Below are 6323 nucleotides of genomic sequence, written 5' to 3'. Positions count from 1 at the left end.
TACGTTTTAACCAAGTGTTAAAAACCAGTCAAAAGCCAGGTGGCTGAATGCAAAAGAAATACAGAACCCCATTTATAAGACATAAAAACTATGTTGGAGTTAATTTCACACAATTACATTTTAATGTTAATGCAATTGTACAACAATCAGAACTCCAACACAAGAAATTTGAATTATATTCCTGAAAATTGTACTAAAATTTCGGTTACAAAATACTACTTTGAATTCACATTCTAAATTCATCAAAATTTAGAAATGATTAAATTAAATTCATAAGAAAGAATGTTGGCACTGCTCCACTCCTTCATTGCCTACACGTACCCAAGTCTAGCGTTTTTTAACCTGTTGTCCGTAGAGGCCTGGAGTCCACGAAGTCTACGTAGGAAGTCCACAACGGCTTAAAAATGTAAATAATATTAACAGTTTAATAAAGTGTACCTCAATAAAGAAGAAAAATGAAAAGTTAAAAATTACAAAATATTCTTTAAATGTGACGGAATTTGAAAGTGGATCCTAAAACGTAAGTTAGTATCCTCAGATTAATTTGTGGTAGCAGTGCAAGTGCATCAACGCGTATGTAGTATAGACGACTAGTGAACTCAACTGAATTTAGAACACCTTCAACCTTCCATTTTATTAAAATGTTATTTTTATTTTATATTGTTTGTGAAAAATACACAATATCTTATTATTTGGTTATTTGTTTTATGAATGATTGTTTGTGTACTGTTTTGCAGTTCAAATCATCGAAAATGCTTAGTCCACTGGGGGTCCTGGTTGCCGATAATGGTTCAGTGATGCTCTTCAAGTTCCAGTAATGATCAAGTGGGGGTCCATTCACAGAAGTCAAAAGGGTAAGAACCACTGCCCTAGTGAATATCCAGTCTTTTTATAAGTTCATTTAGCCTGAGACAATACTCATTGCACAGGTAACTGTGTTTTCAGAACTTTTGCATTCTCTCTGCTGTGTGCTGATAGGAAATAGTCTCATCATCATTGTGATTGCTAATGCTTTGGTGGTAATACTGTGCCATATCAGCTGCTGCCAAGGTAGCCGTATTGAGAACATCAGAATAGTGCTTAGTAAATCAGAATAAAAGTAGAGCTTATTCCTAGTTGATTTCCTGTTGAACCGAGACATATTGTTCGCCACTGTGTAGTTATAGTTATGTCAGTGCTTCCATAGGAAGAGAGTTTTTTGTTTCACAAATCACTTTAGCACCATTTGAAGAATCTTGACACAGCTTTCCATAAAAAGTTCATACACTTCAGTTCCTTCCTGGAAAATGTTGGGCCAAGAAAAAGAAGCATCTCAAAATCTTGTTTCATCATGTTAATTCCCATAGGAAAGTTTGGGAAGCAATAAAGAAAACACTCAGCTGAACAAATCGCATACAATTTGGCAGAAAGATAGGAGGTTACTCAGAAAGGGTGCTTTTTGTGATTTGGTGTAAATCCGTTCAACCTATATAGAATATCGTGGGTTCCACTGAATATATGCCTGTGGTAAAGGTGTTGCTGATTATGTTTATGCAGATAAAGAAACTGACGTTTTCTGTTGTATAATATTGAAAGCTTGTGGGGGCCTGGCTCCAACAAAGAGCTGGTCTGTCCTTTGGCCTTCTCCAGGTGATAGAATTCTAGAAGAGACAGCTGCTTCAAGGAATTAAGGATTCAGAAAAGGGGGTGGTGATGAACAGAGTGTCTGAATTAAGCAGACCACTCTTTCCCAGTCCAAAGATCAGGGCTTGATCCATCACCGTTATTAATCTCACTGCACCATCCCAGCTCAGAACCTGGCTATATGCAAATCAGTCTGTCCCTGGCCCAGTGCATCATGGGAACAGGGCAGACTAAACTACCAAGCCAATTCTTCACCAGAAAGGAGACAAGCTACCGGGGACCGGTTTCTGGCATTTCAGCCGTCTTCGGCCCGGCTTGCTTGAATCCTGATGGTGCAGTGAGAAAGGGACTCATGTATGAGTATACCCTGCCACACCTATAGTGGCCAAAAACGATTCAGAAAAGGGGGTGGTGATGAACAGAGTGTCTGAATTAAGCAGACCACTCTTACCCAGTCCAAAGATCAGGGCTTGATCCATCACCGTTATTTGTCTCACTGCACCATCCCAGCTCAGAACCTGGCTATATGCAAATCAGTCTGTCCCTGGACCAGTGCATCATGGGAACAGGGCAGACTAAACTACCAAGCCAATTCTTCACCAGAAAGGAGACAAGCTACCGGGGACCGGTTTCTGGCATTTCAGCCGTCTTCGGCCCAGCTTGCTTGAATCCTGATGGTGCAGTGAGAAAGGGACTCATGTCTGAGTATACCCTGCCACACCTATAGTGGCCAAAAACGATTCAGAAAAGGGGGTGGTGATGAACAGAGTGTCTGAATTAAGCAGACCACTCTTACCCAGTCCAAAGATCAGGGCTTGATCCATCACCGTTATGGAATTAAGGGGCAGAGTTACTACGTTTTCATGCAACGCTATACAGCAACAAAAGAATAAATGGACCAGTAGTCAGGTTATGCAGGAAGATGATGTGTGGAGGAAAAGGCTGCAGGTGGAGGTCGTTGATATACATGTTTAGTTTCATGTAGTGGCAGAGTGAGACAGTGACAGGATTGGATGATGTATATATGAGTTGAGGATGTTAAGGCCAGGGTGGTTTAGAGTGGATAGTTTAGTGTGTTGGAGAGGTGATTCCAGGTAATTGGTTGTTAAATGCAAGTTGCTCTTAGATGGTTGTTTTTTTCTATAATGGAAGAGGCAGTTGCAATTTGTTGGGGTGAAGCAAGGATGAAGCAAAAGAGGCAGGTGAGAAGAGTAATGTGTCTCTTTCCTCTCTGTCACTTTTATGGGTTGTGAATCAAGAGTGTGTTAATGGTGGTGGTAGGGGTTTAGGATGAAGCTTGAGATCTCTGAAGGCTGCTAGTGATGTTAGCTGTTAGGTAGAAAAGTTGAGGGTGTTGGCTGTTGATGTTTCAGCTGAAAAACTTTTGAGCAGTTATTTTTAGATCTCTGGATGACTCCATTGGGCATAGTGACAGAGGCAGGAGGAGGTGGTATGAGTGATCGGGGTAGATTTGAATGGGTGGCATTGAAAGATAATGGAGATGTAGTTAAAGTACAGTTAGGTTCCAGGCAGAAAAAAGAGGGATTAGGATGGGCTATAGGTGAGTATGTCTGAGACCAGGTGAGGGATGTCTACCTTTCATCCATACGAGCTGCAGTGGTGGAGACAAATGTATAGTTTAGTTCGAGAGCATGATCTGGAAATGTAAAATGAATTGTTGCTGAATAGAATGGTTGGTAGTATCAAGCAATTGAAAATGGGCAGGTGGTGGGGAATGGCAGTCCAATAGAGGAGGGATTAGTCACAAATCTAAGGTGGGCATATTACAAATCAAGGAAGAGAGAGAGGCTTATGAAGTTGATCTGATGGTATAGCGAAAGAAATGAAAAATGATGAACAGTGACACCCACACTAGGAGGATTAAAGTTTCAGACACTCCTTGACCCTTTGGACACTCATATTGGTGTGTGAATTGTATTCTAGTTCAGTAATATACCCTGGCAGTGTGTCTATCACTATGTTACTGTGCAGAGTTTGCTGGCACTGTGTTGTGTTTTTGCATTATTCAATGTATTGTATTGTATATATAGTAGTACTTCATGAGAATTTTTCAGGGATTTTGGCCCCCACTCAGAGTTTGGTGAAACTGGTGAACAGTTATAAATTTGCTAAACTTGTTGGCCACTCACCCTATTTAGAGCTAGGGGAACTGCATGGCTGCTGATGTTAGAGCCTCAGCCGGCCATTCCATCAAAACGCTTGACTGGCGGCCCTTCCACCACGTTGCCGCATAGTGAGGGTCACCCGCTTTATTAAGGACAGGGCAACAACATTAGAGTTCCCTGTCCAGAACCATCATGTGTGACTTGGCTGTCCCTGGCAGGGAAATCAATAAGTGACCCTAGATGTGCAGGGAGTGAATGAAACAGAAATGAAGAGCAGTGCCAAAACAACATGGCATACACACCACATTTACCTCAACCTATATTGTAGCCACAGCACAGGTGTTTCCGTTGTAGACTTGGAGGGCTCAGTCAGACAGGAAGGATATATAATGTTGGTGATGATCCTCCATCAGGGGAGTGGAGGCTATAGCCTTCTGTGATCTGATGAGCCTGCGGGACAGCCACCCTTGCCATATGATCTGCAGCTTGATTGCATGAAACCAGGTTTTTCCACTGGTTTCTTTGTAAATACAAAATGGTCTGAAACACTATTCATGGCTTGTTTCACCAAACCCTATTTTATCTGTCAGGTAAGGAAGCCCAGTAGCATTGCATAGGTCGAACATTCAGATATTTCATTCAAGGGCTGTGCTTGGGGGGGCGGGTAAACACATCTTGATCTACTTCTTAGATGAAGAGATTTGTAGCACGAGGAATACATTATATTGTCTGATGTAGGTTGACCAGATATGGTAAGTTTTGATGCAAGTAGCTAAGATTGCTTTATTGTAGGAACGTGTGCTTGCCATTGAAATATTTTAAACACGCACTGGATTCAGTAAACAGTTGGTTGTGAGGTGGTGTAGCCCTGTTACTATAGTTGCTCACATGCGACTTTAAGGGAGTCAGTGCTACGTGTGAGATAGGATGTGTATTTTATCACTAATGAGAAGACTTTGCCATCCTTTATTCTCATGTTCACTAAAAGGAAAGGCCAGTGGCGGCAAACAGTTGTACCTTTACTGGTGACAGCCAGTAGCGTAACACAATAAATGATTGTGCCCCCCTGAAGAACGTGATGAAGGACCATGACGTCTCCCAGATTGCAAAGATATTCATTGGTCTTGGGCTGAATGGGGGCTACTGGAAATGTTGGGGCTCTCCTACACTGCGAGGGCCTGCTTGGGAAAGCAGAGTGGCTTTCCTGAGTGTTTAACTATATCTTATTCAATTCCATTGCACACATTCTGCAAGGGATGCAATGGCATGGTTTAGATGGTAAAGATGGCCCCCACCAAAAGAGGAAATCCTACCCCCACCTCCCCAGGCACCACAGGGTTAAGGGGCCTCTGTTAAAGCCCTGGTGACAGCACAGAACTGAATGTCAGACCTGAGGGTTGAAAGCCTTGGCCTACCTCTCAATGCAGCGGGACCGGCAACACTTTGAGATGGAGTCAGGCACCCCCCTGGAGGCAGGTGCAGTGGGTGACCGCTCCTACCTGTGGAAGGGTACATGAGGCACATAGATTGTATTAAAATGGAGCAAATGTTATCCGAATACTAGGAAGTTTACAAACACAGAGAGACTATGGGGCATATTATCAAGGGCAGTATCGCTGCTTTAGCAGCACTTTTTCCCGCTAAAGCAGCAATATTTTTATCGCCCTATCAGCAAGACAGCGCTAACATACATTATTGCATGTTAGCAGCCGTAATACTAACGCTAAGCATCTCAGCGCTATACATCGCAAATGAGATGCAAAGTAGGCGGTGCCATCGAGAAACACCATGAATACAGTCGCTAACACGACTACCTCCTATTATCAATGGGGCCGCAAACCTGCGTAGCGATAATGAAAGTCGCACTAACTGCGATTATCGCTGGTTCCTAGCCCCTGATTGAAACCTGACTTAGCCATCCTTACAATGGGTGGTGGATTGTCAGGCTGAGACCACCTTGGCTTATTATCAAGGATTTCACTATCGCTGACTTATTATCAGTGGATTTCTAGCGCTAATCATGTATTTTGCCGCTGTCGCAGTTTTTTTTTATCGCCTTGAATAGCGATATAAACCAGCGATAGATAGCGATAATCAAATTCGCGCTAAGCGCAAATTGCGATATTTACCTCTACCCGTTAATAATATGCCCCTATGCGTCCTGGTGCCAGCCCCACAAAAAAATCTGTGCTAAAGAATGAAGCACTCTGATCCTCTTAGCGAATAGCTTCTCTCCGTCCACTCAGCCAGCATCAAGTGTCCTTGGTGATTAATGTGGACACTGCGCCAGGAAAAAGCACGCAAAGTTGTGTTTTAACGTCCTAAAGGTTAGTTTAGACTTTCCAATCGATTTCTGAGGATATAATAAGCAGCTAGGTGATGAATCTAATTTGCCTGTGGCTTGCAGGCGCAGAGAGCATCAATTTTGTGTCGCTGGGAGGGGAGTGGCGCGTTTGTGCAATTGATAGAGAGCCGACATTAAACCGCAGGGGAGCAGAGAGGGAATCAAGAATATTTAAAATGGCTTAAGCAGATAACATATAATTTGCCTGAAAATAACAGGGTAACTTTGGG

This window comes from Lissotriton vulgaris, unplaced genomic scaffold, assembly GCF_964263255.1.
Source record: "Lissotriton vulgaris unplaced genomic scaffold, aLisVul1.2 SCAFFOLD_299, whole genome shotgun sequence".
NCBI classification, from domain to species: Eukaryota; Metazoa; Chordata; class Amphibia; order Caudata; family Salamandridae; genus Lissotriton; species Lissotriton vulgaris.
Note: the sequence above shows the minus strand (reverse complement) of the source record.